At 35.7% G+C, this 8,334-nt stretch overlaps 1 protein-coding gene across 4 annotated transcripts in view; it reads right to left on the bottom strand.

The window, feature by feature from the left end:
* The window catches only part of ZFPM2 (zinc finger protein, FOG family member 2), a 506,031-nt gene that overhangs the window by 425,653 nt on the left and 72,044 nt on the right, over positions 1–8,334 (bottom strand). The window lies entirely within an intron of this gene.

Raw genomic sequence — 8,334 nt, 5'->3', positions numbered from 1 at the left:
AGGCTTGAGCCACCGCGCCCAGCCTTTAAAAATCTTTTAAACTTTGAAAATTTATTAGAAAAATGGTAAATACAAGTACATGCAATTTAAAGAGGAAAAAGCAATAAAACGTTTTCTTAAACATCAAGCAGAATGTTATACTAACAAGCCTGAAAATACATTAAACACAAAATTACTTTTAAAACCTTATTCAACTTTAAAAATTTAAAGTAGAAAACCAAAATTGAAAAATGACTGAAGGAAGAATGTAAAACTTATTACACGATTATTAAATTAAGTCTATATTTAATGATTAAAGAATTTCAAACAGTAAAAAACTCCTAGAATTAATCTTGACCAAAAACACAGAAGGCATTGAAAAAAAATCACCAAACTTAATGAGAAAACAAAGAGTCTGTTTTATAAATGTGCCTGCATAATACATTCCTAGAAGTTGAAACCAAATATTATCAAGATACCAATAATCCCCAAAGTAAATATATCACGATCTTCAATTTTAAAATTCCTTGGGGAATTTTTAGAAACTTAAAAAAAAAAAAACAAAAAAAGACTCCCTAGAGCAGCACTGTCCAAGAGAACTTTTCTTGCTGATGGAAATACTCTATAATTCTGCATTGTCTAATATGGGTACTACTCAGCCCAGGTGGCAATGTTGAGCACTGATAATAGGGCTAATAAGATTGAGAGACAGAATTTTTAATTATGTTTAATTTTAATTTATTTCTATTTAAACATCTATAAGTAACTAGTGGTTATCCTATTAGAGTGCACCTCTAAAGTATGTAAGGAATAAATAGTTATATGAGTTGCAAACAAATATACTATAGTCCAACCTAAATACACACCTAAATATATACCATAAGTGCATATATTCCAAGCATTGGAGGAAATCACACAATAAAAACACCATCCAGTACTTAGCAATAGACTACTATTTGTAAGAATGTAATCAATGGTAAAGTTAGAAAAAATCTATTTTAGTTCTTATTTTGTATCATTTATAAAATAAATTTCAGATTTTCTTAAAGAATTAAACACAAAATAATAACTATAAGAAGCAAAATTGGTTATTAATCAAACTTTTGAGCAGGGAGTGATATTTTAGACACAATAAAAGAATCACAAAGCAATAAATAAATGGACATACATTTATATAAAAAATCAAAATAAAAATGCATCACAAAGGCCGCAGGGCAGTGGCTCACACCTTTAATCCTAGCACTTTGGGAGGCCGAGACAGGCGGATTACATGAGGTCAGGAGTTCAAGACCAGCCTGGCCAATATGGTGAAACCTCATCTCTACTAAAAATACAAAAAAGTTAGCCAGGTGCAGAGGTGCATGCCTGTAATCCCAGCTATTTGGGAGGCTGAGGCAGGAAAATAACTTGAACCCGGGAGGCGCAGGTTGCGGTGAGCCGAGATCGCACCACTGCACTCCAGCCTGGGCACAGAGCGAGACTTCGTCTCAAAAAAAAAAGAAAAGAAAAAAAAAAGCATCACAAATCTATTTTAGAACTTCTGAATATTAAACTATCAAAGAATAAAAATAAAAATACAACCTAAGGGGAAATGTATTCGGCAAATAATTTAAATCATGTGTTAAAGCTTTATAATAACTACTCAAAAATATTTTGGGGCATCTCCTCTATAGCTTAGCATGCCTTGTGCTGGTGGGTATGAATAGCGAATAAAGGAGACAAAGTCCCTGTCCTCATGAAAGTTGTATCTAGAGGGAACAACAGCAACTAAACCATTAAATGTACACTTTTCTCAAGCCCCAAAGTGAGGAGTCATAACTGATCCTTCACTTTCTTTCAGGCACACATCAAATCCATCATGTCCTTAAAAGCTCCACCTCCGAAACAACCCAACCTGACTGCCTCTCACCATCTCCACTTCTTATGTCCCTATTTAGGGCCACCTTTATCTTTCACCAGGGCTAATGCAGTGACCAGCTTTCTAATCTGCAGGAACCCATTCCAACCACTCCTACAATCCGTTGCTTGTCACAGGATATAAATTACATCTTATTACTCCTCTGCTTTTATGTCTTTTGTCTACACATAGGATGAAGTCCAAAATCTATATCATGGCCCACAAACTCCTACAAAAGAACCAGTTGGCCGTTGGCCCTACTTCTTGGAGATAAACTCAGACTCCTCCCTTCCTCCCTGGGATCTTGGCACATCAGCCGTCTTTTAATTCTTCCAACCCCAGAGCTCTTTCCTAATTTAGGGTCTTTGCACTTGCTCTTCCCTCTGCCTGGAACACTCCACTTCTGCTGACTCAATTCGTCCTTCAGGTTTGAGCTCAAATGTCCTCTCTGCTCCTCACAGAAGGCTTCACTGCCTCAGCCAGTCCATGGTCTCTCTCTCTCTCAGCACAGTTTTTATGTGATGGCTCCAAATAAATTGGTTATCTTCCACAAAGTGGTGCCACACATTTGCTGAATAAAGTGCCAATTATATGTATATGTATGCACCAATATGTATATATATACTACATATATAACAGGTGTAACAAGAGGTGAGCAGCCAGGCAAGCGATAATTACTACCTGAGCTCTGCCTGCTCTCAGATCAGTGGTGGCCTTACATTCTCCCAGGAGCATGAACCCTGTTGTGAACTGTGCATGTGAGGGGTCTAGAGGTTGCATGCTCCTTATGAGAATCTAATGCCTGATGATGTGAGGCAGATCCGTTTTATTCTGAAACCCATTCCCCTATCCCCAACATCCCTGGAAAAATTGTCTTCCATGAAACCAGTCCCTGGTGCCAAAAAGGTTGGGGACTGCCGTTCTAAAAAATAATTAAAGAAGACAGAAATCATCATTTAGCAAAATCCATCACAATGTTTGCTCTAAAAGAGATATCAGAAACAATCTAAATGGCAAGGGAAGTTTATTTCAAAATCTGTAAATCCGTATCACTGAGTGGTATGCAATCTTTTTTTCAAAATCTGTTTCCGAAGAATGCTGATGACACAGAGAAGTATTCAATATATATTAAATGAAAAACAAACAATATGATCCTTATGTAGTCAGTTCTAATCCACTTTAGATTAAAAAACTAAAAGAACAAGTTTGCTAGAACTGAGCTTAATTATTCTGAATGAATGAAAGATCTAAGTAAAGTTTCTGAGCTCCTTTGCATGGACTTTGCATCCTATATTTTGCTGTTTTCTTTTTTTGTTACAAATTTTTAAAAAATACATGAAGTGACCTGTGAATATCTTTTGACTGTCATATCTTACGTTTTCCTTATATGTTAACAAATCATATCTGTGGCCCATGAGGATCTGATGTAGCTGATTTAACCTCTCATTATGGCTGAAAGGTACTTTAGTCACTGCACTTGATTTGTCCATGGTATATGCACATATCTGATTTTTTTTTCCTGTTATTTCGGCTTTGACAACAGGAGTCACAAGGTAGGGGAAAGGGTAGGGGAAATCAAGTCCGTCTGGAGAAACAAACACAATTTGTTGTGTTTATATATATCGCATATCACCGGTATAAGTCTTGTATATGGCACAACAAACTATGGGAAATTTTAATAAAACTTAGTTGTCAAAGAAGACATCTTTACTCTTATGGAACAATATTTCAGGGGACAGAAATTTGGTTATTTAATGTATCTCTAAGAGCAAAATCTCCCCAGTAGCTCTATTAAATACTATCATTTTGAAGACAATTTTAAATATGAAAAAAAACCATAAAAAGAAAGTACCAAATAGCATCATCTTATGCTATAGCATTAAAATTAATAATGATCATGAACAAATACACTGAAAAACATGAATTTAAACAGTGATCAACAAAAGCAGTAGAGCAAAATTACTTTGCCGTAAGGTGATAAAATTTATTTTTTTAATCTTTATGGTTCCAAGAATATTTATTAGGTATTTATAGATTAGGTTATGTTGCTTAAATTATGTGATTATAAAATATGGTACATGAAATCATATTAAAGCGGTTCCCTTTTATATTAGTAATCTTTTTTATTTTGATGCATATCTTTACTATGACATCAATACTTGAGATTGATGATTGCTATGCTGGTAAAAGGGAGGAGCTGAAAGAGATAAGATATGATAGCGGGGGATGGAACAGTAGTGTGAGAAATATACAACTAATGAAATGGCAGAAGCAGAGTAGATGCTGGAAATGGTGGTCAGAGTTTGTAGGAGTGGGGTTTTTGTTGCTTAAATCAAAATAAAAATACATTATTTGAAGTTTAATTTGTGTTATTTCTTGAGTAATATGTAATCAACACCAACATTTACATTTAATCAGATATTCAACGGAAAAATGCCTGGTTATAATGTTACTGGCAATATATAAAAGTCATATAATGAATACTACAAATTATTGAACACAGAGCACAAGGACTTTTTTATATCATATGAACAAGCTCAATATTCCTACAGCCACTGAAACACAATAATTAGTTCTTACTGGCTTTATTTTCTTGATCAGCAATATTTGTATTTTGTTAGACCCTAAAAGGCCATTCTAATGTAAGAGAATGTTGTCAGGAGTCTTCCTCATTGTCCTTCAAATGCAACATAAAAAGTAAAGCATGATAAACATGCACTAACAGAAGATATTTATGCTATAACCAAATCAGCAGATTAAGAACCTCTTTTCCTGATGTCTGAACCAATCTTCATTCCTCACATCTTTTATCTAAGAAGGGCCTTTTCCATATTGAACATTTATTACTGTCAAAGAGCCTTTAACCTGTTCTTCATTCCCACAGCCACAAACACAACATGAACATATTACTGCAGAAATGTGTTACAAATAGGAATCCAACTCTTCCCCATGTCAAGGAATCACACTGAATAGGTACACAGTGTTCACTCCCACCAAGAAAGAGAAAGGCAGGTACTCACACTCTATCAAACATAAACTACTCACATTCTTGCCAGGCAGCCTAGAAAAGCTCTTCAGCAGGCACAACCAGAGAAGCACTCCTATAGTCAGTGTTGGCATATTCACATGTATCTAAGGAATATGCTATGTGAAAGCTGCCCCCCTCAACACACACCCCTATGTCTTTCATTCTTTCTTCGTTTCCTATCATGGGCAAGCTTAACTTGATACACATTGGTTCTGAGAGATATGGGTGAGCATGACCAGAGAGGCTATGGTAAAATGTAGAAATATGGTGGTTGTAAACAATAGAAAAATAACATTAAAAGACACAGCAATGATGGAAATGTAATAAAAGTCACAAGCTTAAACACTTGAAGGTACAGAGCTCAAAAAGCAATTAATAGACCCTTTGAATCACTAGTCTCCGAAGTCATAATACGAAGTATCACTTGGAAAACAATGACTGACTCTTGCCTACAACTAGGATAGAGTAGAAGGTAGACATTCCTGCACTTAAACCTTGACTCTAGCCCTGACAAGCTGACTATAATCAAGTCTCAGAAATTCTGAGTTTCCATTTCTCATCTGTAAAACTAAGATACGATCTCATAGAAGCTATAAATTACATGTGTCCAATTATGCTATGAATGTAGCATAGTGCCTTATATACTTTAAGTGTTCAAAATTTGTCAATGTATTATGTTTGAAATACCTTTATTAATAATTATACAAAACCATTGTATGGCGGTGGGGGGGAATACGGGACAGATCAACATGAGGAAAGTGTGTTTATTTTGACCTCTTGAAATAAAACATCACACACCTAGAAAGAGGAAGTGGCTATGCTAGGAAACTCCCTCTACAGTTCCAGAGCCTTCAGACTCAGGTAGTGGGTGAGGATCCACATTATTTTGTGATTAAATAGGATTAGATAAAATGTGGATGCTACCATCACTGTTGTTAGTGTTCGAATGCACTAAGAATTAAATGACTCCCTTCTTATTTACAAGAACATAAGAAAAAGTTTTCTAATTATAGAAGACACATGGTGATACTAAAGATACACATTTATTCTGTGAAAACAAAAATAAACTTTCATTTCAGATAAAAAGAATGCTTTCTGGACTCTTTAGGAAATAACTGAGAGAAAGTGGAAAATTGGAGGAAGCATAAACATAATGAATATAGACAAACTATGGCAGCTTCTGTAGAGGAAGGATTTGGTTGGGCCCTGGGGACATCCTTTGCAGAAACTCTTGCTTCTGTGTCATGGAGATATACAGGGACTGTAATAGCCTGGACCAAACCCAGTAGAAACAAACCAAAGATGTCTTACCTTCCACGGTGCTTTTATATTGAATTACAAAGTTCTAGTCACAGACACTACCCAGAAGCCACAACGGGAAAAGGACCAGAAAAGATTGTTTGACACACACATGATTCCAGAGAATCAAAGGAACCTGCATACTGGCACAAACAGGCATCCCTTGTTTCATGATTCCAAATGCTGCTTCATAAGGATAAACTGATTTTAAAATGTTGAAGGCATGAAAAATACTACTCAAAATTCAACTCACTTAATGCCGCACCCTTTAATTTATTTTATTGCCTCAAGGGTGGAAAAGGCATGTTCTTCACTGTCTGTGAGACAAGGAGCTGTGCCAAGCTAATGCTAATGGGAATTCTGTGGCCAGAGCCCACACTCGAAGCCGCTCATGCACACTTCAGTTTGGGATGTACCCGCTTTTACAAAATAGCATAATAATATGCATCCCAAAAGAGACAGCTTTTTGGTTTAAAACATTTGTTTGATACATTATACATACTCAGCTCTCCCAGAATAAGAAATATCTGAATTACATTCTATACAGTGTTCTACAAGGAACTTTCAATAACATTTGAAAACACTCAATTTCCAGGTACTATTAAGATAGCAACTTTTTTTTGAAACTGAGATAAAGAGTAACACATTCCTACTGAAATAAATAACACAAGAGGAAAGTGATACATTTCCATGGAGTTAGCATGTCAGTAAACAGACATATTGTATAAAACACCATTCCCAAACAAAGGCAACAGGGAGCGCCTGGAGATGCCCCTGTTTGATTTGCTCCCACCCAAACTCCGCACACTGCAGGAGCGTCTCAATATGAAACAGCAGTTAGAAATATTTTAGGTCTAATTTTATAAAATTTCAATAGTCAAATCGGTAACTTCCTAAACTGTGGTTAGAAATAAAATTTCTGACCTAAACCCAAGATACTTTTAATTATTGTAACATCCACAATCACACCGTTACATTTAATTTCCAGTTTAGGAATCAACAATCAAACTCTCCAGAAAATAAACAAATGCAGTCAAAAATCTCACCGAAATATTCCTTGCGCAAAATGAATTTCTCCCACCCAAGACTATGCCAGCACTAACTTACTTTCTTATAACAGAACATGGCTGATTTGTTATAATAAGAAACATGCTCTGGCTGAAATTTATCTTTGCATTATACAGGAAGAAAAAGGCCAGGCTCTGGGAAGTTTATCTGTGGTTGTGTAGATACTAAATGAGTATCTTTAATTCCTTTAAAGAGAACACGCTGTTTTAGGCATTCCCAAAACCTGGAGATATAACCATTTTAGTGATACATTCCATATTTAAATTATGGAGAGGAGAGGAGAGGAGAGGAGAGGAGAGGAGAGGAGAGAGGAGAGGAGAGGAAAGGAAAGGAGAGGCAGAAATTTATCTTTGCATTATACAGGAAGAAAAAGGCCAGGCTCTGGGAAGTTTATCTGTGGTTGTGTAGATACTAAATGAGTATCTTTAATTCCTTTAAAGAGAACACGCTGTTTTTAGGCATTCCCAAAACCTGGAGATATAACCATTTTAGTGATACATTCCATATTTAAATTATGGAGAGGAGAGGAGAGGAGAGGAGAGGAGAGGAGAGGAGAGAGGAGAGGAGAGGAAAGGAAAGGAGAGGAAGAAAAGACATTTTGAAGAATATAATTTCTTTAGTATGGCATATGCTTCAGCTATTTTTATTAGGCTGTCTTCTACACCAGCCACACTTCCAATGGCATGGTTTAAAAGCAATAAAAATATTTCTTTAAAATAGTTTATAAATCAGACTGATTAGATTGGTCTTCACCTGGATATTAGAGGCTTTAAATAATTACAGATGTTAAAGATGGAAAGCACCATACAGTTTATCACAAAATCCCCTCATTTTACAGATGAGAACATTGAGGGATGCTGAAGTTTTTTTCATAGAACAAGAACTGGAAACCAGGCTTCCAGTCATTACTCCATGCCTTTGAACCACATGCTAATGAAAAGGCAGCCTTACACATAATTCCAACTGTTAAAGCTTCGAACAGAACTTGGATTTAAGTAATAAAACCTATTATCTGACACTACAAGCACGAAAAGAACTGAAAAAGCAAAAAGATAAAATTTAG

This window comes from Rhinopithecus bieti, unplaced genomic scaffold, assembly GCF_001698545.2.
Source record: "Rhinopithecus bieti isolate Rb0 unplaced genomic scaffold, ASM169854v2 scaffold_13352, whole genome shotgun sequence".
Classification (NCBI taxonomy): Eukaryota; Metazoa; Chordata; class Mammalia; order Primates; family Cercopithecidae; genus Rhinopithecus; species Rhinopithecus bieti.
This window is presented reverse-complemented; position numbering and strand designations above follow the sequence as displayed.